This window comes from Otolemur garnettii, unplaced genomic scaffold (genome assembly GCF_000181295.1).
Source record: "Otolemur garnettii isolate 467f Iridium unplaced genomic scaffold, OtoGar3 scaffold00192, whole genome shotgun sequence".
In the NCBI taxonomy this organism is placed as follows: Eukaryota; Metazoa; Chordata; class Mammalia; order Primates; family Galagidae; genus Otolemur; species Otolemur garnettii.
In genome coordinates this window covers 303549-328565 of record NW_003852587.1, presented here as the reverse complement: position 1 = coordinate 328565, position 25017 = coordinate 303549, and the positions used below count along the sequence as shown (strand labels likewise).

The following is a 25017-nucleotide window of genomic DNA, read 5'->3' as shown; positions in this document are numbered from 1 at the left end:
AAAAAAAAAAAAAAAAAACCAAACATGTGGGCAGCACCTGTGGCTCAAAGGAATAGGGTGCCGGCCCCATATGCCAGAGGTTTTGGGTTCAAACCCAGCCCTGGGTAAAAACTGAAAAAAAGAAGAAAGAGAAAAAAAATGAAAAAACCAAACATGTTCATAGAAGTTATTTGCCCTTTAAAAAACACTCTAAAAAAATAAATTAATTAATTAAAATAAAAATTTTCACTCACAAGTCTGAGGTATTGATTAAGGACTACTGATTTAGAGACTGTAAGCCTGCTATGGTCCGAATGTTTGTGCCCTCCTCACCCAAATTCATATGTCGACTCCTAATCACCAAAGTGATGATATTAGAGGTGGTACCTTTGGAAGGGCTCTGCCCTCATGAGTTGCATTGGTGCCCTTATAAAGAGGCCCCAGAGAAATCCCTTGCCCCTTCCACCATGTGACAACACAGTGAGAAGATGCTATCTGTAAACCAGAGACCAGCTTGCACCAGATACCAGATCTGTTGGTATCTTGATCTTGGCCTTTACTGCCTCCAGAACTGTGAGAAATAAATTTCTGTTGCTTATAAGTCACTTTATCTATGGTATTTTTATTGTAGCAGTCCAAATAGACTAAGACACTGGGCCCTTTTATGTTCTAGCTTACCAGGTATGACTATGTCTGGCCAGTTTACTAATCAGAACCCCCCTTCTTTTCTCTAGTATGTATTTCTATGACTTAGATTTAGTTTGAGTGCATTTTTTTATTGCCTTAATGTTTGAGTTGGGTTGTAGTAGTTGGTGCTACTCCAGTGCAAACCAGTACTAAAATTCTACCATAGGATCAAATATCCTCATTAAATACCAATCCAGGATATATATGACAGCAGTGAATAATTTGTCACTGTGAACAGGAGACTAAAATAAGGACATAGCTTGTTCTACAATTAGAAAGATACTATTTAAAATCTAGTCTGGCACTGTTTATTAAAACTGAATTTTAATATTTTTTCACAATCATAAGATAGGGAAATTATTTTAAGCAGGCTGTTTTTATAATTTGGTTTTGGCATCTTCTCATAAGAAGAATGTTAGAAGGAAACAGATAGTGATTGCCTTTTGAACTATAAAGTGCTTTAAATTTTTAATAAGAGATTTAGGTCCATGAAACAATCTAGAAGGATAGATCATCTTATCAGCCGATGGTAGAGTGGCCACTGGAAGGCTCAGGAGTCCTGGGATATAACATAAAATTGTCATGTAAGGAAATTTTTGGAACTGAGCACAGAGCTAGTCTGATTTCATTACAGTAAGATAGATTATGAAAATTTAATAAACTGAAGCATACTTGCAGTTGTTGGGTTTATAATACATTTTTAAATTGTTTGATTCTGCAACAATAATTCTAAAGGTGGTATCTCTCTTTCCTTTGATTTTATATGTGACTAGTTTAATTTCCATAATTCAGGGCAATCAAAGAATTTTCTGGATATCTAGAGTAAATATTTTATCACTTTCAATAATCTAGTCACATCAGAGGCATCTTGCAGCCCGGTAATCACAGTTTGGGTTAACTCTTTTCCCAAGTAGAGGTGATGTATAGGTCAGGGTCCCTACAAAGATCCTGTAATAGTAATTTAATTGAAATGGGCAAAGTTTAATATAAAGAATTATTGGTAGGAGCTTGGAGTAATGGGGAATGGCTAGTAAGAATTAGAGAACTTTGAGAAAGACAGGAATAGCAGATGTAAGGAACATTCAGTACTCCAAGGGCTAAGATTTGGTCTCCCTTCTAGTAGTACTAAGATCTGAACCTTGTTGGAGAGAGCATGACCATGGTTCATTGGATCACAAAGAAACTTGCTGAGACACTGTGCTGGCAAGACTCACGGGAAATCTACCCTCTGGAATCCAGGGGAAGACATCCTTGGGGACAGGCCTCACTCACTTTTGAATGTTCAGCAAGCTCACTGAGAGGGTGTTGGGGGAAGTCACTCACAGGGAGAGTGCCCTACCAGCACTCTTCTGCCAAAACACCTGAAGGGGTATCCTGGAGAAGCAGCCCTTGGAAGGGTGCCACATGCTGCTGCCACTGTGCACTGCAGATAAAACACACACACACACACACACACACACACACACACACGGTAAGGAGCCTGATGAGAAAAACATTGGAACCAGGAGAGCAAAACCCTTTCTCCTCTAGTGTCCTCTACTGGAGAGTTTAATGTTGTACCAGATGGAAAAATATTTTGAGTCCATCTCCAGTAGTGGAGAGCAGTCAATGAAGGGCAGATTTGAAGTTGAGAGACAATAGATAAGTGGCTTGGGGAGGAGGGAGATTGTGTATATGGCAGTGAGTATATTTTGATGACAGATTGTATCAAGCAGCCCCTTCTGTTATACATAGCAATGTTTTTATTTTATTTTGCTTGTCTTTTTCTCCTATTCCTTATTCCCCTGAAATGATTAGTAACTAAATATTATCATAGCTTATTTCTGAGTAGAATTTTTAGTATTGATCTTTATCACTTTGGCAAAATTAAGTTTTTAAAATCAAATTCTATCTGAAAAATCATACTCATAGATAGAAGAGACCCATGATTTGATTTAGAATATTGGATTAGTCCATGTTGCATATTTGTCTCTATGATATTAGGATTTTTTTTTTGAGACAGAGACTCAAGCTGTCCCCCTGGGTAGAGGGCTGTGGCATCACAGCTCACAGCAACCTCCAACTCCTGGGCTCAAGCGAGTCTCCTGCCTCAGCCTCCCAAGTAGCTGGAACCACAGGCACCCGCCACAGCACCCGGCTATTTTTTTTTGGTTGCAGCTGTCACTGTTGTTTGGCGGGCCCGGGCTGGATTCAAACCCACCACCTTAGGTGTATGTGGCTGGCGCCTTAGCCGCTTGAGCCACAGGCGCCGAGCCTGATATTAGGATTTTACATGTTACTTAAATAGATATGTTAGTTAAATAGATTGTGTAGAGTAATATTGAATGTCCAAATGAGTTTTGGTGAACATGTTATCAATTTGTATGTTAAAGTAAAAGCCAGAATATTTCTTTGAAAATAAAGTGAGTTTAAAAAACAATATTAGGAAGGAGATGTGATCAGATGGATCTCCTCAGTAATGTGCATCATTTAAATGCTAACCAACATATTGTGGAGTAGTTTCACTAATACTGCTGTTATGGTACTAATTTATTATTTTGTCATTTTTAATGATAAGAATCTTGTACCTTTCTGTCTCTCTCTCTCTCCATTCCCAGTTACCAATGCCTCAGTTAGGCCCCGATCATCTCATACTGAACTACTGCAAGAATCTTATTGGGTATTCTCCAGTCTTACCCTACTCCTAATTTATTCTGCTAACTACTGCCATTTTTATCTTTCTTAATTAATGATCTCATCATTTTTCCCAGTCTTGGGAACCCATAATTAACAATAGTTCACCCTTTTGCCCTCTTGCTTTAGAATTCAATTAAAATCCTGATGTTTGATTTTCCAGTAGTAGGTATCTAGACCCATACTACTAGGCTAGTCCTGTTTCTTACTTCCCAATATGAATCCTTTGTTAGGTTTATTTAATAGACATTTATTAACTTACTATATGTCAGATACTAAGAAGACAAAAATGACCAGGTGTGGTGGCTTGTGCCTGTAATCCTAGTACTCTGGGAGGCCAAGGTGGGTGGATTACCTGAGCTCAGGAGTTCGAGACCATTCTGTACAAGAGTGAGACCTCCTTCTCTACTAAAAGTTAAAAAATTAGCCAGGTGTGGTGGCAGGCACCTATAGTCCCAGCTACTCAGGGGGCTGAGGCAACCTCAGCTGCGAGCTGTGATACCATAGTACTGTATGCAGATTGACAGAGAGAGACTCTCTAGAAAAAAAAAGATGAAGACAAAAATGAACCTACCTCAAAGGAAGTCACAGCATAGTCAGAGAGGCGTGCATTTAAATAAATAATTATTGTTACAGTATGTGGAAGGCTGACTAATGCTACCTCAACCCCAAGAAATGTTCATATACTAATCCCAGGGCCACAAATATTTTACCTTACATGGTAAAGAGGACTTTTCAGGTGTAATTAAATTAAGGATCTTGAGATGGGGAGACTGTCCTGAATTATTGACTCGGGTTCAGTGTACTCAGAAGGATCTTTATAAAGGGGAGGCAGAAGGAGGTTTGACTATAGGAGAACCGAATGTGAACCAAAAATTGGAGTTATGTGCCCATGAGCCAAGGAATGTCAACAGCCTGAAATTCTCCCCTTGAGCCTCTGGAAAGAGCCAGCCCTTCTAACACCTTGATTTTAAGCCCGAAAGACTCATTGCACATTTCTGACCTCAAAAACTCTTAAGAGAATAACTTTGTGGTGTTTTAAGCTACAAATATCATATAATTTGTTATAGCACCAATAGGAAACTAATACACAATGTAACAGATATGAAAATGTAAGCACTCTCTGATGTAGTACAGAAGGGAAAGTGACAGATTCCCTTGTGACAAGATGAGGAATTCACAAATGGACTTGGCTGGGTAGGTCATTGGCAGTAAGGGGAAAGTATGTGCAGGGTCACAAAGCAGTGAATTATTAGCATGGTCTGTTCAGGAAAGTTCACATTGCTTGGTTTTGTTGGAACTAAAGGTGTGGGGAGGGTGAGAGATATACCAGTTAGGTTATGAATGCCCTGTGTGCAGTGCTAAGATGTTTGAGCTTTATTCTCTAGGCACTGGGAGCCACTGGTAGGTTTCAAGCAGGAGTCACACAATCAGATTTATATTTATATACATATAAATATTTACATATATTTATTTATATATATAAATATATATTTTTTGAGACAGAGTCTCAAGTTATCGCCCTGGGTAGAGTGCTGTGGTGTTACAGCTCACAGCAACCTCCAACTCTTGGGCTTAAGTGATTCTCTTGCCTCAGCCTCCCAAGTAGCTGGGATGACAGGCGCCCACCATAACACCTGGCTATTTTTTGGTTGTAGTTGTCATTGTTGTTTGGTGAGCCCAGGCTGGATTTGAACCTGCCACCTCTGGTGTATGTGGCTGGCACCCTAGCCACTTGAGCTACAGGCTCTGAGTCATCAAATTTATCTTTTAGGAATACCAGTCAGGTGGGATTGTGAAGGAGGCTGTATAAGGAGGAAGAACCAGCTAGGAAGTTTCAGTGGTCCACTCAGAGAGAAGTGCCTGAATTCAAGCTTTGGCAGAAGTCCTGGATGGAAGGGATGGGCTAAATAGAAGAACTATTAAGGAGATTTACTTGTTAAGACTTGTAGAGGGCTTACAGAAAAACTTGTGGGAAATTCTCACATATTTTGCTTCATCTGACTAGTTGGATTGCGGTGTTACATATTTTGTTCAAATAGACATTATCAATGGGTAAGTGGGTCAGGAATGAGTTTTAAATATGTTGCATGTGAGAAACCTTTGAAATACAAATGTTGGTAAGTTAGATGTTTTAATACAAAACTTAGGACCAAGGTCTGAATGAAAGAGAAAAGATTTGGGAATCTTCATCATGTAGGTAACAGATGAAAACCATGGAACTATATACCATTGCTTAAAGAAAAGACATTAAAGGCCTCTGATGAAAAGGAATGTAGTCGAAGTGAGGATCCTTGAGGAACACCTACATTTAAAGAAAGGATGAGCAGAGAGAGAGGAACCAGGATGGGGAGAGAGAAATAGGTGAATTACCACAGAGAATGTTGTCCTAGAAGCTGAGCGAGAAAAGATTTTCTGTGGTGTCAAATGCAATAAAGAGGCCAAATGAAGGAATAATTGTGATGTCCATGAAATTTGGCAACATGGAAGTAAGTGGGGACCTTTGGCCAGAGCAATTTCATTGTTGCAGTGGGGACAGAAGCCAGATTGTAGTAGGCTGATGAGGGAATGATTGGGAGTGGAGAAGTGGGGAAAGTAAATACAGGTTAATTTTAAAGAGGCTGGCTAGAGTGGGAAGAGGAGAGAGCAACAGTCCTAAGTGGAGAGGCATGTGGAGTAGTGGTGAAGTTTAAGATAGGAGGGATTTCAGCATCTTTTTTTGGCTGCAGGAAAGAACTAAGAGACAGGAAAAGGATCTGCTTGATGCAGTGGAAATGTTGCTAGGCAGTAGGTGGAGGGTGGGTCCCTCATCCCCTAGAGAGCAAAGGTAAGGCAAGGTACAGACAGAGCAGGGCCTATTAGCAGAAGGAGGAACCAGGGGTCCCTTAGCTTATAGACTGATTTTCTTGGTGAAGTGGGAAACAGAACCACCCACCAAGAGTAGGAGTGTTGGTAGAGAGTACCAAGATAAGAGGATTTGTAATAACACCTTGAAGAATTGAAAAGAGATAGAAGAAATTGGTAGGCTATCTCAAGGGCCCAGCTGAGCCTGAATGCAAGGAGTTTGTTAACAGCACTCATCAACATACTGAAGTGATATCTCTCAGCAACACTAATTAACCTACAACCTATAGGAGGAAAACTGTATGGGCAGATTGTGCCAGAGTGGGAAGTATTACACAGAGCAGATCTGACGGATGAAGGAAATCAAGGGAGATAAAATGTATTTTCCTTGGATTTTAGGATTCATCCTGCATCTGTTGTGTGTAGCAGTAGTTCTTTCTTATTGGACAGTAATACTCCATTACATGCATATACCTAAGTTTTAAAATCTATTTTCCTGTTGATAAAAATAGGGACTGTTTCCAGTTTGGGGCTAAGTAAAGCTGCTTTTTGACTATTTGCTTTGAAATCTTTTGAATGGATATATATTGTTATTTCTCTTATATAAATAAGTGGGAGTGCAGTTGCTAGGTCATTAAGAAACTGCTAAACTATTTTCCATAGTGGTTACACTATTTTACATTACTACCAATAACATGAGAATCACAGCTTTTCCATGCCCTCACCAGGGCTTGGCTTCTGTTGTATTATCCCTTATAGTGGGTATGTTATGGTATGTCTTGTGATTTTAATCTGCATTTGCCTGATGACTGAAAATGTGCTTATTGACCATTTGTATTATACAGGGTGTCCATAAAGTTCATGTCCAATTTAAACTAGCCAACTATTTTAAATTGCACTCAAACTTTATGGACATCTTGTATATCTTTGTTGCAGTATCTCTTAAGATCTTATACCTATATTTCTTTTTTACTGAAGTGTATATCTTCTTTGTATTAAATTGTAGGGGTTCTTTATATATTCTGGATACAGTTCCTTTGCCAAATATACATATTGCAATTATTTTCTCCCAGCCCATAACTTTCTATTTTATATGCTTGATCGACTCCTTCAAAGGGCAGAAGCCTTTAATTTAGATGTAGTTCAGTTTACTATTTTTTTCTTTCATGGTTCATGGGTTTTGTGACCTAAGAAAATTTTACCTTCAAATTTTGAAGATGTTCTTTATATTTTCTTCTGTAATTGTAGTTTTAGCTATTACTCTAGGTTTATGAACCATTTTGACCTAACAGTTGTGTATGGTGTGAGGTATAAGGGTTGAGATTCATGGACAGCCAGTTTTTCCAGCACTGTAGTGACATGTAGCAATGAGGTGTATGACACTCTTTCTAGGATGAGTTCATGAACTTAATTGTCAGACTTTATATGAAACAAATTAATTTGTGTTTAGCCTTGGGTCCCATTTCCAAGATATCTCATTTATGTATGTATATGCATACATTCCAACATCTGAAAAAATCTGAAATTCCAAACACTTCTGGTTCCAAGTATCTCAGATAAGGGGTACCCAACCTATAGTTTAGGAGCTTTTGTATTGTTTTCTCCATGGATGATTATATGTCAAATGTATCATCTGAACATGATTAGCATTTCATCTTCCTTTCTAATCTGGATTCCTCTTATTTGGTTTTCTTGCCTTTTTGCCCTGTCTAGAACTCTATCCTAGTAAAATGTTGAATAGAAGTCATGACAGCGAATGTCTTATTCTTATCTTAGAGGGAAAATAGCTCTTTTACCTTTAAGTGTAATGTTAGCTGTAGGCTTTTTGTGAACAACCTTTTTCAGGTTCAAGTTCCTTTCTATTCCAAGTTTGCTGAGAGTTTTTGTCAAGAATGGATGTTGGATTTTGTCTAATGCTTTTTATGCATTTGTAGAGATTATTGGGTATTTTTCTTTTTAGTTTACTAACATTCATTTTGATTTCATAGTGATAAACCAACCTCTATTCCTAAAAATTGTATATTGACCTATAGTTTTTTTTGTTCAGTCTCTTCATTTATTTTTTAAATTAATAAGTAATAATTGTACATATTAATGGGGTACATTGTGAAGTTTCAATACATATATGGTTCTGTTGTAATGTCTATCTGGTTTTTATATCAAGATAATGCCCTTGTGAATGGATTAATGTCATTTTTGCAGGAGTGGACTAGTTATCATAGGAGTACACTCCTGATAAAAGAAGGAGTTTGGGTTCATGTTATCTTGCTGTCTCGTGGAGTTACTTGCCCTCCCACCATGGGATGACCCTTGCCAGATGCTGATGCGCCTGGACTGCTCAACCTCCAAAACCATGAGCCAAATAAACTTCAACTGTTTATAAATTACCCAGTCTGTGGTACTGTGTTTTAGTAGCAGAAAATGGACTAAAACACCATGGTACTGCCTCTAAAGGGAATGAGCAGCTGTAACTATTAAGGGATCAGCTTCAGAATTGAAAGTCTGGGATGCAGTGCTTTGGGAGCCCATTTTTATGTTTTATAATCTTTCTTGTATCTCATTTTCATTATTTTTTGCTTTAAAAGGTCAAGTCAGGCATCTCTTAAGAAAACATTTGTGGGTAGGTTCTGATGGCATCTTCCTTTTATTTGTACATGATTGGAAATTTAAGGGAAATTTGGGACCTTGTTATTAGCCATAATTTTTACTGTAACTCTACATTAAGACAGTTTTTTTAAGAATGATAAAGTACCATGGAAGCAGAATTACAGTACTGGAAAAGTGGTGGCTAGGCTTATAAAGGCAAAATATTTCAATAATTTTCTAAGTGAAATTATCACAAAATAAAACATTTTGGCCATCCATTTGCTCATACCTGTAATCTCAGCAGTTTGGAAGCTAAGTGGGAAGATTGCTTGAGGCTGGGAATTTGAGACCGGCCTACACAACATAGTGAGACCCCATCTCTACAAAAAGTAAAAAAGTCAGGCAACCATGGTGGCATGCACCTGTGGTCCCAGTTACTTGGGAGACTGAGAAGGAAATATTGCTTGAGCCCAACCCAGGAGTTTGAGGCCATGGTGAACTATGATGACACCACTGGATTCTAACTCAAGCAACAGAGTTGAGACATTGCCTCCAAAAAAAGGTTTATAAATTTAAAAAAAATTACTTAAAATAATTATTCTCTTTGTGGTTTAGCCATTAGCTTGCTATATTATTTGCTGTATTTTAATTTTAGGTATTTTAATTTTAATTTTTCATAGTTATGTAAAACATTTACATGGTTCCAAAGGCAAACTCCAAAAAGGGGGTACATTTAGAGAAGAATATTTTTCATCTCTGTTCCCTGTCTCCTTATAAGTAATTATTTTCATTGGTTTTCAGTTTACTTTTCATTGACCTTTCTTTAAAATTATAAATGTTATGAAAACAGATATGGAGATACATCTTGCTCTTTCTTAGATAAAAGGTGGTATATTCTATATACTATTCTATATCTTCTTTTTTTACTAAGTAATAGATGTCCTGGAGTTTACTCCATAGCAGGATATTTAGATTGTTCTTATAGCTGTAGGGATATTCCACTGGATCCACATTCTTCAAAGTTTCATTTCCTAGATATTTATTGTCTATTGTGCATACTGTCAGGTGTACTGTGTGACATTGTAGTGTAAACAGAAATGAATAATATACATGGGTCATTGTGAAAGTTTTGAGATATACAAAAATCAGGAAAGTAAAATCCACATGGGTAGAAACAAATGAAGTCCTCCCAACAACACTGATAAGCTGAGCTAGTTGAAACCTACACAGGGATGCTGTCAGCTGTGTTTCTTGGAAGTGAAATCATAGACCATAACACAGTCTATCTCAATACTTTCTTCGCAACCCAGGTGTAGTCTTCACCCTCAAGAAACTTACAGAATTTTAAAATAATTTTTAAAATATAAACCTCTCCTTGATACACAGAAGCTGACTGAGTAATACTTGTTTTCATTTTTTACCCACATCCTTTTTAGAGAACACTAAGTAAAAAGCTTTTTGCCGTCTATTGTTTGTACTATATTTAATGTTGTTGCTGTAGTATTTGTAAGCATCCTACTGAATATATCCTAGCATTTAAAATATTTAGATATCTGATTATATGGTATGAGACAGCAAAGTATGTCAGATGAATCTATGCTATATCTAAATATTTGCTATTAATGTCATCCCTCTAAAGTCAGAATGTACCAAATACACTGAATTTCTGTAATTATACTGTCCTTTTAAAAGCCCAGCACCCCTTTATGTTTTCTATATTACTCCAACTATTACTTTTGTACCAAGTTTCTGTCCTGTGATTCACTATCTCTCTACTCTTCTATTTGTTTCTTTAACAGCCCTACCTCATAAGGTGCTGAACTTTCTCTTAAAGACCCTGCAATGAACCCATAGGGGCACTAGCCTAGACTTATGAAAGCAGCCCATCTGTGGTACTTTGTCATAGAAATAGACAAGTCTATGCCAGGCACTGTCCTTCCTATGCCCATGTTGGCTCCTGGGGGTGCTGTCTTTACTCTGGCTCAGGGCCCTGGGTTTGACTTTGCATCTTTGAATTTGGTGTCTCTCCTTAAAGTAATTTTGGTTGCACCTTAGGTTTTTCCTTTCTTAGCCTATCCTCTAGTAGTGGCCCTGAAGTCTATCCATGGTATTGCTGGGCTATTCTTGGCTCTTCTGTCCTGGACCTCTTAGCCTAGTCACTTTCAAACTCTGCACATAATATCCTTTTCCCTTCCTCCCTTCCTTTTCCTCATGTGCCTTTTAGTTTTCCTAATTGCTATTCACTCACTGTGCATGTTTCACTCAAGAGTAACCTGTGTCCCTAAATCCACAAATACAAAGCTAGGAAATGTGTGTCCTTTCTAAAGAAGGACACTTCTTAAGGTCTTTGTATGCTTCCTCATACATTGTAGGTTGCAGCAAAGCAGTGGCTGAAAGCAGTGAAGGAACATGTTCAAGAAGTTTCATATGATTTCATTACATAAATGTAGATTTGGTAATCTAGCACCTACTGTACTACTTAAAGCATCTCCTACAGTGAAGGCTTCTAGAAAATAAATATTATGCAAGAAGTAGCCTCACAAAAACCCTTTTTAGTTCAGAAAATTGATTCCATGTTCACGAAGTCAGCATTGTCTCTCAGCAGGCATTTGGAACTAATGACATTTAATGAGAGCCATGCCATCTTTTTAAAAACAAGAGGGAATGAAAATGGGCAAAATGGAGAATTTTAAAAGGAATTTTTTTCTAGTGATATGTTCGAACATTGTAATTAACCGACAAGTAAAACACCAATAAAAAAACCATTTTAATTGTGGTTTTTGGTACTCCATTAACAGTGGATCAAGCTTATGAATTAGGACAGTATAAAAAAAGTGTTTATGTTAAAGTAGGAGAGCCATCAGTCTGCAGTACAGAGCCATGTATTTATTTCAAAGTATTCTAAACCTTAATGGGTATTGCCACCATTTAGATAATTCTTTTTAAATGTCTATTTTAACAAAAGTGTTTTTTTAATATTGTAGAGGAGAACATATACAAAATTGGCTAATAACTGAAGTTTAAACAATAAATAAAATAGCTAGATATTGCTTGCTTTTGTTGTTGGCGATATGCTTTTGCAGCCCTAACAAATTATATTAGCTTTGTTACCCTTGGCTAGGAGCTTTATAATTTTTAAAGTAAGATAATCAATTCCCAAAGAATGTGAGAGCCATAATCAGTGTTGAACTACTTACAAAGTAAGTCTCAGAGATCACCTTAGTAACTGTAGTGAGAAAGATGGACCTTCTAAGCAAACTAGTTTACAGCTGTGGTTTCCCTTTTCTTCTTTCATGCCTTAAGTGTTCTTTTTTTTGGCTATCTTTAATTTTAAATGTATTTCTTTATGCATAAGTATATATTCAACAAATGATCCCACCTGTGTAAGAAGAGGTTTGAATCCAACTCCAGCAATTTTAGAGCTCAATATATATCATAGGAAATTGGTGGGAGAATGCAACCAACTGAGTATTATGGCTTCTTTTTTTAATCATCATAAATGTATGGTTTTTATATGCTACATAGAAGTTTTTATTCTGGTTCTTTATATAATTGAGTTTTACTTTTTCAAAAAATAATTTTCCAAATAGACACAATATTGCAATTTCTTTCTTTCTTTTCTTTCTTTTTTTTTTTTTTTTTTTTTTTTGAGATGGGGTCTTACTCCTGGCCTCAAGTGATTCCCTCTACCTTTGTCTCCTAAACTACTGGGATTATAGGCACACATCACCATACCCAGCTGAGTTTACTTTTGTCTAAGTAATAGAAGTACATAGATTTTAAAAGTCAAATCATACTGCTTCTAACAATGAAGAAGCACTTTCTGACCTAATTCACATCAACCTAACTTTAAGCACTTTTTGCTGTTTCTTTTGTAACAACATGTATTGATATTACCATTTCTTGATTTTATAGTTTTAAATATCAATTGTTGCCTTACTGCTATGAAAGATGTCACTTTTTTATGTTGCTACCCCTCATTCACCTTCCTAGTCCCTCACTTTTTCTCCCCCATTTTTATAATATTCATATCTGAGTCATTCATATAATATGATTATGTTTCTTGTGTAATTTATTGTTATACATAAATAGTTGACATTTCTTTGATTGCTTAGTTTTTTATGGATTATTGCTAATTTATCCCTTAGACCATTCTACTGAACTGTGTAATTTCCCTCAGCATATTCAATCCCATTGGATAATTTATTATATTAATTGTTCATGGCAAGAGAGGGCTCCCTCCTTATAAGTGCTTCATATGTTTTATTCTAAATTGATTGCCAGCTTGGCCTACTGGGCTCTTATCTCAGGGATTCTTTTTGCCTTTCATCTGTGCTACAATCTCTCTTTCCTAGGTTTCCTGTATTTTTTTGTGTCCTTAATTTTGGTACAGTAGGCCATCTAATAACTTTCTGAGAAAAGGTGCACTTCTTTTTTGAGATACTTGAAAATATCTTTGTTGGATTTGGAGCAAGATGGTGGCTGAGTGACAGTTTCTTTGCCACTAGGCTCGGTGAGACTGGGGAGAGAAGACTCTTGGCACCCCTGGCTTGTGGGCTCTGCCCAGAAACATCCCTTTGGGGATGCAGGGAGACAGCAAGAGACTTCTGGACCCCAGGAGGAGGACAAAAGCAGCGGAGAAGTGGCAAGTGGTTGTGTTCATTTAGTCTGAGGCCGTGGTGGCTGCTGCAGCTATACCTACAATGGCACCAAGATTACAGACAGGGAAGGCCTTCCCTGTGGGTTGTTTTGTTTTTTGGACTTGAGCACTTGGTTGAATTACCTTGGGAGAACTTGGGTGAGATTGCGGGTGACTAAGCATTGTCCAGGGTCTGCTGGCAACATGAAAAACCAGTCCAGAGCAACTCCCCCAAGGGACTTCTACCTATAAAGAAATGTTAGAAATGACAGAAGGGGAATTTAAAATATGGGTGATGAAAATAATGAAGGAAATTGCTGAGAAAGTGGAAAATAACCAAAAGGAAATCCAAAAACAGAATCAAATAAGAGATGAACAATATGAAGAATATAGAAAGGATATAGCAGGCTTGGTGCCAGTACTTCAGTGAGTAGGGCGCTGGCCACATACACCAAAGCTGATGGGTTCGAGCCTGGCCCGAGCCTGCTAAACAACAATGATAACTGCAACCAAAAAATAGCCAGGCGTTGTGGTGCGTGCCTATAGTCTCAGCTACTCATGAGGCTAAGGCAAGAGAATCACTTAAGCCCTAGAGTTTGAGGTTGCTGTGAGCTGTGATGCCATAGCATTCAACTGAGGGGGGATAAAAAAGAAAAAAAAAGATATAGCAGAGCTGAAGGAATAGAAGCAGTCAATTAGGGAACTTAAAGATGCAGTAGAAAGTATCAATAACAGATTAGACCATGCAGAAGAAAAATCTCAGAGGTAGATGACAAAGCTCTTGAGATAACTCAGATAGTTAAAGAGGAAGAAAAAAGAATGAGAAAGCAGAACATTCACTGACAGAATTATGGGACTTCATGAAGCATTCAAACATACAAGTTATAGGTATCTGAGAAGGGGAAGAAGAGTGCCCCAGAGGAATGGAAGCCATACTAGAGAATATTATAAATGAAAATTTCCCAAATATCACCAAAGATTCTGACACACTCCTTTCAGAGGATATCGGACCCCACGTTGCCTCAACTCAAATAGAGTTTCTCCAAGACACATTGTGATGAACTTGTCCAAAGTCAAGACAGAAGAAAAGGTTCTGAGAGTTGCCAGGTGTAAGCACCAATTGACCTACAGGGTCAAATACATCAAGGTGACTATAGACTTCTCTAATGAAACTTTTTAAGCCAGAAGACAATGGTCATCTACCTTTAATCTACTTAAGCAAAATAATTTCCAGGGCAGAATTCTATATCCTGCTAAGCTAAGCTTTAAAATTGACGGAGAAATTAAATCTTTTAATGATACGCAAACATTGAGAAAATTTGCCACAACAAAACCAGCTCTACAGGAAACACTCCAACCTGCTCTACACACTGACCATCACAATAGACCACCAGCAAAGTAAGCACCCAGAAATTAAAGGACAGAACCTAGCTTCCACAATGATGCAAAAGATAAAACTAAGCAGTGGACTTTTACAAAATAAAATGAATAGAACGCTACCACACTTATCAGTTATCTCCATAAATGTTAATGGCTTAAATTCCCCACTGAGAGGTATAGACTGGCAGATTGGATTAAAAAAAAAAAATAATCCATCCATTTGCTGTCTGCAGGAAACATACCTAGCCTCAAAAGACAAATTAAAACTCAGAGTTAAGGGTTGGAAGACAATTTTTCAGGCAAATGGAATTCAGAAGAAAAGAGGGGTTGCAACCTTATTTTCAGATACAAGTGGATTTAAAGCAACTAAAGTCAAAAGAGACAAAGATGGACACTTCATATTGGTCAAGGAAAAAATACAACAAGAAGACATTTCAATTCTAAATATTTATGCACTCAACTTAAATGATCCCAGATTCTTGAAACAGACCTTAGTCTGAGCAATATGATATCCTATAACACCATAACAGGGGACTTTAACACTCCTCTTACAGAGCTGGACAGATCCTCTAAACAGAAATTAAACAAAGACTTAAATGATACCCTAGAACAACTGTGCTTGATAGATGTATATAGAATACTCCATCCCAAAGCTAAAGAATATACATTCTTCTCATTATCCCATGGAACATTCTCCAAAATTGATCATATCCTAGGACACAAAACAAACCTCAACAGAATTAAAAGAATTGAAATTTTACCTTGTATCTTCTCAGACCACAAGGCATTTGAGGTGGAACTCAATTGCAACAAAACGTTCAACCCCACACAAAGGCATGGAAATTAAACAACCTTATGCTGAATGACAGCTGGGTGTAGGAAGAAATAAAAGAGTAATTAACTTCCCTGAGCATAACAACAATGAAGACACAAGCTACCAAAACCTGTGGGACACAGCAAAACAGTCTTGAGAGGAAAATGTATTGCTTTAGATGCCTACATCCAAAAAACAGAAAGAAAGTGCATCAACAAACTCCCAAGCCATCTTATGAAATTGGAAAAAAGAAGAACAATCTAAGCCTAAACCCAGCAGAAGAAGAGAAATATCCAAAATTAAATCAGAGATTAATGAAATTGAAAACAAAAGAATCATTCAGAAAATTAATAAAACAAGATGTTTTTTTGAAAAAATAAATAAAATTGATAAACCTTTGGCCAGACTAACTAGAAATAGAAAAGTAAAATCTCTAATAACCTTGATCAGAAATGATAAAGGAGAAATAACAACAGATGCCACAGAGATACAAGAGATTATCTCTGAATACTACAAGACACTCTATGCCTAGAAATTGACAATGTGAAAGAAATAGATCAATATATGGAATCACACCTTCTCCCTAGACTTAGACAGGAAGAAATAGATCATCTAAACAGACCATTCAAGCACTGAGATCAAAGAAACAATAAAAAATCTCCCAACAAAAAAGATGCCCAAGTCCGGATGGCTTCACACCAGAATTCTATCAAACATTCAAAGAAGAGCTTATACTGCAGAAATTATTCCAAAAAATTGAGAAGGAAGGAATCTTTCCAAACATGTTCTATGAGGCAAACATCACCCTGATACCAAAACCAGGAAAAGACCCAACTAAAAAGGAGAATTTCAGACCAATCAATGAATATAGATACAAAAATTCTCAACAAAATCCTAGCCAATAGATTACAGCTTATCATCAAAAAACTCATACATCATGATCCAAGTAGGTTTCATCCCAGATATGCAAGGCTGGTTTAACATACGCGAGTCCATAAACATTATTCATCATATCCAGCATCTCTTTCTTCCTTTCTTTCCTTTCCTTCCTTCCTTCCTTCTTTCTCTTTCTCTTTCTCTTTCTCTTTCTTTCTTTCTTTCTTTCTTTCTTTCTTTCTTTCTTTCTTTCTTTTTTTTTTTTTTTTTTGCAGTTTTTGGCTGTGGCTGGGTTTGAACCCACCACCTTTGGCATATGAGGCCAGTGCCCTACTCTTTTGAGCCACAGGCACTGCCCTAGCATCCTTTTCTAATTAGAACACTGAAGAATATAGGCATAGGTGGTACATTTCTTAAACTGATCAAAGCTACTTATGACAAACCCACAGCTAATATTTTACTGAATGGAGTAAAACCGAAAGCTTTTCCACTTAGAACTGGAACCAGAAAAAGTTGTCCTCTATTGCTGTTACTATTTAACATAGTGCTGGAAATTCTAGCCAATACAATCAGGCAAGAGAAGGAAATAAAGGGCATTGAAATGTGAGCAGAGGAGGTCAAACTCACCCTCTTTGCTCTTCTTTGTTGATGATATGATTTTATACTTGGAGAACTGCAAAGACTCAACCACAAGAGTCCTGGAAGTCATCAAAAAATACAGTAATGTCTCAGGATATAAAATCAATGTCCACAAGTCAGTAGCCTTTGTATATGCCAGTAACAGCCAAGATGAGAGGCTAATTAAGGACACAGCCCCCTTCACCATAGCTTCAAAGAAAATGAAATACCTAGGAATATGCCTAGCAAAAGAGGTAAAGGACCTCTTTAAAGAAAATTATGAAACCCTAAGAAAAGAAATATCAGAGGATATTAACAAATGGAAGAACATACCATGTTCATGGCTGGGAAGAATCAACATTGTTAAAATGTCTATACTTCCCAAAGCAATCTACTGATTCAATGCTATCCCTATTAAAATACCAACATCATACTTTCAAGACTTGGAAAAAATAATTCTTCATTTTGTATGGAACCAGAAAACCCCCCATATAGCTAAGGTAGTTCTTACTAATAAAAGCAAAGCCAGGGCATCACCATACCAGATTTTAGGCTGTACTGCCAGGCCATAGTGCATGGTATTAGCACAAAAATAGAGACATAGATATTTGAAATTGAATAGAAAACCAGGAAATGAAACTCACATCTTACAACCACCTAATCTTTGATAAACCAAACAAGAACATACAGTGGGGGAAAGACTTCCTATTCAATAAATGGTGCTGGGAGAACTGAATATCCACATGTAAAAGACCGAAACTGGACCTGCACCTTTCTCCACTCACAAAAATTGATTCAAGATGGATAGAAGACCTAATTTAAGACATGAAATGATGAAATACTCAAAGAAAACATAGGAAAAACACTTGAAGATATCGATCTGGGGAAAGACTTTATGAAGAAGATTTCCATGGGAATTGCAACAACAACAAAAGCAAACAAATGGGATTTTGTATAGCTAAGGAGACAACAACCAAAGAAAATAGACAACCTACACAATAGGAAAGGATATTTTGCATATTTTGAATCAGAACAAAGCTTGATAACTAGGATCTATAGAGAAATTAATCCACATGAAAAAAACCAACAATCCCATATATCACTAGGCAAGAGTGATGAATAGAACCTTCTCTAAAGAAGACATCTGAATGGCTAGCAAAGATGAAAAAATGCTCATTGTCCGTAGTTGTTAGAGAAATGCAAATTGAAACCACCCTGAGATACCATCTAACCCCAGCAAGAATGGCCCACATCACAAAGTCTCAAAACTGCAGATGCTGGTGTGGATGTGGAGAGAAGGGAACACTTTTACACTGCTGGTGGGACTGCAAATTGATACCACCTTTTTGGAAGGAAGTATGGAGAACCCTCAAAGAACTCAAGCTAGACATCCCATTTGATCCTGTAATCCCATTACTGGGCAAGAAAAAAAATCCATTTGCCATAGGACAGTTGTACTAAATTGTTTATTGCAGCTCAATTTACAATTGCTAAAATTTTGAAATAGCCTAAATACCCACTAACCCAGGACTGGATTAACAAGTTGTGGTATACGTACACTATGGAACACTATTCAGCCATTAAAAAGGTGGAGACTTTACATCCTTTGTATTAACCTGGATGGAAGTGGAACACATTCTTAGTAAAGTGTCACAGGAATGGAGAAGCAAGAATCCTATATGTACTCAATTTTCATATGACCTAGTACACGGTGGGTGGTGGGAGTAGGGGAGAGCAGAGAGAGGGAATGAGGAAGGGAGGTGGGGGAAGTGGAGAGCAGAGATAGAGAAGGAGGGAGGGGTGGGGGAAGGGAAGAGTAGGGAGAGGGAAGGAGGGAGGGATGTAGAGGGTGAGTGATGGTGTGTGACACACCTTTTGGGGGCGGGACACAAATATGAGAGGGACTTTACCTAACAAATTCAATCAATGTAACCTGGGTCTTTGTATCTTCAATGAATCCCCAACAATAAAACAAAGAAAAAGAAAATATCTTTGTTGTCTACACTTTGATTGATAGTTTGACTGGGTATAGAATTCTAGGTCAGAATTTTGAAAAAAATATAGCATTGGATAAAGGCTTATACAGTAAAAAAAAAAAAAAAAAAGCAAGCTTATACAGTGCAACCAGACTACTTGGGTTTGTAAACTACTTGGGCATGTCACACAACCTCTTGTTTGCCTGTTTTCCTCATTTAAAAATCAAGCATGACATCTTACCTGCCTAGAGTTATTGAGAGGATTAACTAAATAACATATGTAAGGCACTCAGTCATATCTGGTCCTTTGAAAGTGTTCATGATAATTCTCTTTATACTCAGGACCCTAATTTTCTTTCTTTCTTTCTTTTTTTTTTTTGCAATTTTTGACCGGGGTTGGGTTTAAACCTGCCACCTCTGGTATATGGGGCCAGCACTCTACTCCTTTGAGTCACAGGTGCTACCCCTCAGTACCCTAAAATTTCACAATGATGTACTTTACTGTGGGTTCTTAAAAATATTTTTAATTCTGGAACTCATTGTTCTTCAGTTCAGAGAATTAAAAAAAAAATATTCCTTAACTTTATTCCCACCAGTTTCTCTGTTCTTCTTTTCTAGAGTTCCTGTTATTAAACCATTATCTGGGGGGAAAAAAAAAACAATATCAGGCCTCTAACCCTTCTGTTTTAGCACTCATTTGTTGCTTTTGAGGACTTTTTTTTCTGAGATTTTTTTAAATATTAGTATTACATAGTTTCATACTTTTCTTTCATAGGTTTAATATCATTCCTTCTCATCTCTAAATAGCAGTTTTTTCAAATTTTCTTTGCCTTGCTTTTATAGTAAACAATTTCCTCCAAAATTTTTTTCAGTTATTTAGGCTCTTTCTCTTTTAGAGACTTTCTTCAAATATCTGATCTTTGGCTATTCATTTGTTTTTAAGATGGCAGTAAGAAGTAGGTGTGTAGAAACTCTGTGTATATGTGTAAATTATAGGTGATCACACAAGGACTGGGCCTTGTTTTGAGAGCCTCATAGAGGTCCATTATTTGTAGATCTTTTGTTTTTAAATAAGCTGCTTTGACGGAGAAGAATCTTTCAGTCTTCTACCTGGGGATAAGGGGTACATGGTAGGAGTATCAAAAGGGCATCTATGTCTGATTGCAGATCTACCAGCCACCCAGGAGACCGAGGCTGAAAGTTATTTTAATATGTTTAGTACATGAACGAAATTTCTAGTTAATCTTTCTGTTTATGTACAGTACCTCATTTTGAACTTAGGTCGAAATCTGATATCTGAAGTCTCCAAAAGTGGGGAAGGGATAATTTGCTTGGTTAAGAATATCTGGTGCCAGACTGATCCTATAAAGATTTAGCTGATCCTCCTGTTACCTACTCCACCATGTACCCGTGCCTTCAAAGATACCTAGTCTTTACTGTTCCTAAACCAGAGAACATTGTTTAAGGTATATCAGCTTGTTTTTCACTGCTTTGCCTTGTTGCAAGCTTGGTGTATTCAGATTCTACAAAAAGCAGACGTTCAGAAAGGATTAGATGTGCAAAAAATTTACTGGGAAACTACTTGTAAATGAAAATGAATGGGTAGGGAGCTGGGAGAGCCATCACAGGTTGTAAAAGTCTGGCCTCTTTGGAGGAGAAAGGAAAGAGAAGAGACTTGGGTAGGAAAATTCTTAGACTAAGATACAGTTTCAAGAATGTCTTAGCAAGACCTATTGGGAGTCCTTGAGCCAAAGTTGACCACCAGAGTCCCATATCTCACAGGAATGAGCCTGCTTTAGTATTCCTGCTGCTCTTAGTCACTACCTGAAAGTATCTTATAGGAAGCATGGCATCAATGGGAATGCAGTGGTAGATTAATAGTGCTCCACCTTAGGTTGTCAGTCAGTTATACTACCTGTTGCACTCCCCGCAATAAAAGATTGAGAGGCACATGTTAATGGTTGCCACATTTGGATTTCCGGTTTCTCTGATCTGCTAACTTTGTCCATTAACTTTCTACTATCCAAGATTATTTTGACCTATCTAATATGCTGTTGTCTTCTCTCTTATTCTCTTTATATTTGTAAGTCTATGCTTTTTTTAATGTCTTTACTAAAGTATTAGTTGGGCTTCAAGAGGTGGCAGACAAATGCATGCATTTAGACTACCCTGTTTAAATGGAAGTATTGGTTCACTTGTACATATTATTTAGGGAATTTAATTCCTTAAATAATTATATGCATTATATGTTATATTGTATGGATCTATGGGGTACCCTCTCCTGTAATATAGCCATCTGTGGTCATAGTGATCCCTATTTGGAACTTTTTATGAGCAGCAAAGGAAAAGGACAAAGTCAAAAGCAAAGCCAGGCTTTGCTCACACCTATAATCCTAACGCTTTGAGAGGCCAAGGTAGGAGGATCACTTGAGGCCAGGAGTTTGAGGTTACAGTGAGCTGTGATCAAACCAATCTCTTAGGCATTGGCTATGGGCCAGGAGCGTCTTTTTAAAAAATAAGTACATAATAATTCTGAGAAACTCCAAATGGACCAATAAGCCATGTCTGACGGGAATACATTGTGAGTATAAATAGGGGGAACTGTAGTGAAACATGAATGAACTTTCATTTTAGGAAGAACTCTTTGGCCGTAGTATGGGGATGAAATTTGAGGGCTTTTGCAATGAACTAGATAAGATAAATGATGGATTCAGCAAACTCCCAAGTGGCAATTGGGATGGACAAAAAGAAACAGATTCATGAAACCTTAAAGAATAGAATCAAATAACCTGATTAGTATTTAAATATCTTCTCCATGAGAGAGTTTTCTATTTTACCCAATTTATTTATTTGTTTATTCACTCAGTCTTCATATCAGTATTTTTTTTTTTTGGCTCCCCTCTCCTTTTCTTCTGATACTCCTGTTGTGCATATGTTGGTGTGCTTAATGGTGTGCCACATTTCTCTGAGGTTCATTTCATTTTTTCTTTATTCTTTTGTCTCTGTGTTCTTCAGATTGCATAATTTCTGTCAGTCTTATCTTCAAGTTTGCTGCTACTGCCAGCTCAATCTGTTTCCTATTTGAAGAGACATTGTTTTCATAGCCTTGCTTTAATTCTTCAAACATGATCTCCTTTAGTTCTGTGAATATATTTATAACTGCTTTGAAGTCTTTTCTGCTAATTCTAACATCTGCACCCACTCAAAGGTAGTTTCTATTTTCTGTTTTTTCTTTTCCCTACAGAAGGACCCACACTGTCTTTGCATGTCTCCTAGCTTTTTAATGTTGCAACTGTGGATACTGACAGGGATTGTTTGTTTAGTGACTTGCTGGACTACTTCAGTGCAACCCCTGATATCTCTTTCAAGACAGCTGTAATCCTTATACATGCATTTCTTCTGTTGGTATTACACTGAAGTAATTACTAGCTTATTGCTTTGTGACAATGCCCTGTGGTCCAAATTATTCCATAGTCTAGTCCAATTAAAGTTGGGTCCCTGATAAAGTGGCTTACTATACTCATCCCTGAGCAGAGTCTGTGCACTATGGAGCAGAAGATGGGGAAGTCATTCCTCACTGGCTGTTCCACTTAGTCATCCCAATGAAGCAGAGGGTCTGAAGGGGCAGCGAGAACATGAACTGGTTCCCCTCCTGGCTCTACTACTACTCAGTATGGAGTTTCCACAGCCCAAAGCCAGGGAGCATGACATCTCCCAGTGTTTGCCAGGTGCTGTTGAACCCACTTCTGTAGTTCTCTTGCAACACAGAACTATGTGGGACAGGGGGACTATGCTCTTTACCAGCTTCCTCACCTAAGTACACTGTATTTAGCTGGAGTTGAAAGTGGGGGGGGGATGGGCCATTACCCATCTGCCATTACCTTCCACCACCTGCTGCATACAGGTCTTCCACAGCATGAAGCTGTGGAAAATGGGATCTGCCAAAGTTCACCAGCTGCCAAATCCACCCTGAATAGCTCTTCCTCCTCAAGGAACACACAGATCTGCCACTCAGGTGCTGAGCCCCTTAGAGAAAGCAAAGCAGAGGTGTTGGGTGACAGGTGCAGTCCCTATACAATCTTTATCTTGAACTCTACACCCTCCCATTATTATTATGCATGTTTCTATGGATTTCATTAAATAATTGCTTTTCAATTTGTTGTAAGCCCTTCAGTCAATCTACAGAGACTCTGAATGATTATCTTTGTTACTTTTGACCAGCTAAATATATCTCTCCAGGGGCGAGGTTTCCCTGAGCTCTTCACACAGCCATTCCAGAAGCCCCACCTCATCATTGTACTTTTAAAGCATTGTATTTTTAACGATTCTGTGTCTTAACAGAAAACTGGTTTTTCAAAATAATAATCAGGTGACTTTAATTGAAAGGACTAAGATTTTTGAAAGGTGTCATGGTTTAATTACTGAAATTTGCTCTGATTGAGCTTTATTTTAATCAATACTTTATTGTCCCACTTTTAGAACGAATACAGAGAAGTAACTTACCTATAAAGTTCAGAATTGAGTAGCTATAGATGTAAGAAGCAGAGTAACAGGCTGTTAAGAGCATAGGTGCCAGGGCCAGACTGCCTTGGTTCAAATCCTAGCTCTGCAGCATACTAGTGCTGGGGGTAAGTTACTTAGCTGTTCTCTGCCTCAACTTCCTCATGTATAATGTGAGCATCATCTACCTCCTAGGGCTGTTGTGAGGGTTAAGTGGATCAACACATGTACATTAGAGCCTGACTCATAGTAAGTGATTCAGTAAATGTTAGCTGGTGGTTACTGTTGTTAGACATGTAAAGGCCAATAATCATTTCGTCTGTGTATCGTATTCTATTATTGAGACCAGTAATATGGCTATAATATGATCTTTAGTTCCCTCTAGTGGAAAACAATTAGATGTGCTCTTTTCATATGCCTGCTTCTTCTGAATTGTGGTCATTTAACTTAATAATTACTCCTGAATAATTAACCAAATATCCACATATGTAAATAGATTTAAGAAATTCTTAAAACGTACATGAAACTTTTAAATCCTAAGTATTCTTTCAAAACAAAACTTTTGCGGGTCATGCAATTTATAATATTAAATAATAGTATATCTATATAGTATGATAACATTGTAATTTATAGTGTATAAACTGTACAGTGATGTAGAAATGTTAGGCATGTGCTACTTTTGTTTAAAGCCACTGCATTTAGTAGCAGTAATACCTTAAAGTTTTTCATTTTAAGTCTAGGTAATAAAATATACAGAATAACATTCATACCCAGTTATCTGGAGGTAAGTGGCATGTCTTAGTCATTCTCTGAAAAGTTTTTAATCAGTGTGACTGTGCTACCTGGAGTAAATTGCCTCAGAGTTTGTACATTTTTAATATCCTCTTCTACATAGGGTACAGGATAACAAAGATTGCTGGGTTGGGAATCAGAGACCTGAGTAGATCTTCCACTTGTGCAATGAACTATCTATGTGACTTCGAGCATATCACTTGCCTTCCTAGGGCCTCATTTTCCTCTGAGTAAATGTGAGGATGGAGAGGAACTTGTGATGGTGGCTCTCTTACTATCATTCCTATTTCCAATGTTCTCTGATTCAGTGATACAGACCCTTTGATGTGAGACAGGCAAGTTGTAATAGACATTACTTGAATAGGTCCTGTGTGCTTTGTGCTGCCTTACAGCAGGATTGGTAGGCGTGTAAATCTCTAGCAGTGGTATAATTTAGTAATTTCTAGGATCCTGAGGCTTGTATGGAGGCTCTTGCTAGATCATAGCAAGGTATACTTCCTGCAACTGGAGAGATTGTCAGAGAGAACTTTCAGGTAAGGTGTGAATGAGCTAATTGGGCTTTTTTTTTTTTTTTTTTTTTGAGATAGAGCCTCAAGCTGTCCCCCTGGGTAGAGTGCCATGGCATTACAGCTCACAGCAACCTCCAACTCCTG

General features: G+C 37.6%; 1 protein-coding gene across 4 annotated transcripts in view; it reads left to right on the top strand.

Moving 5' to 3' along the window:
• Positions 1-25017, top strand: part of CASK (calcium/calmodulin dependent serine protein kinase) — a 406622-nt gene that overhangs the window by 109517 nt on the left and 272088 nt on the right. The gene's annotated exons all lie outside the window — the stretch shown is intronic.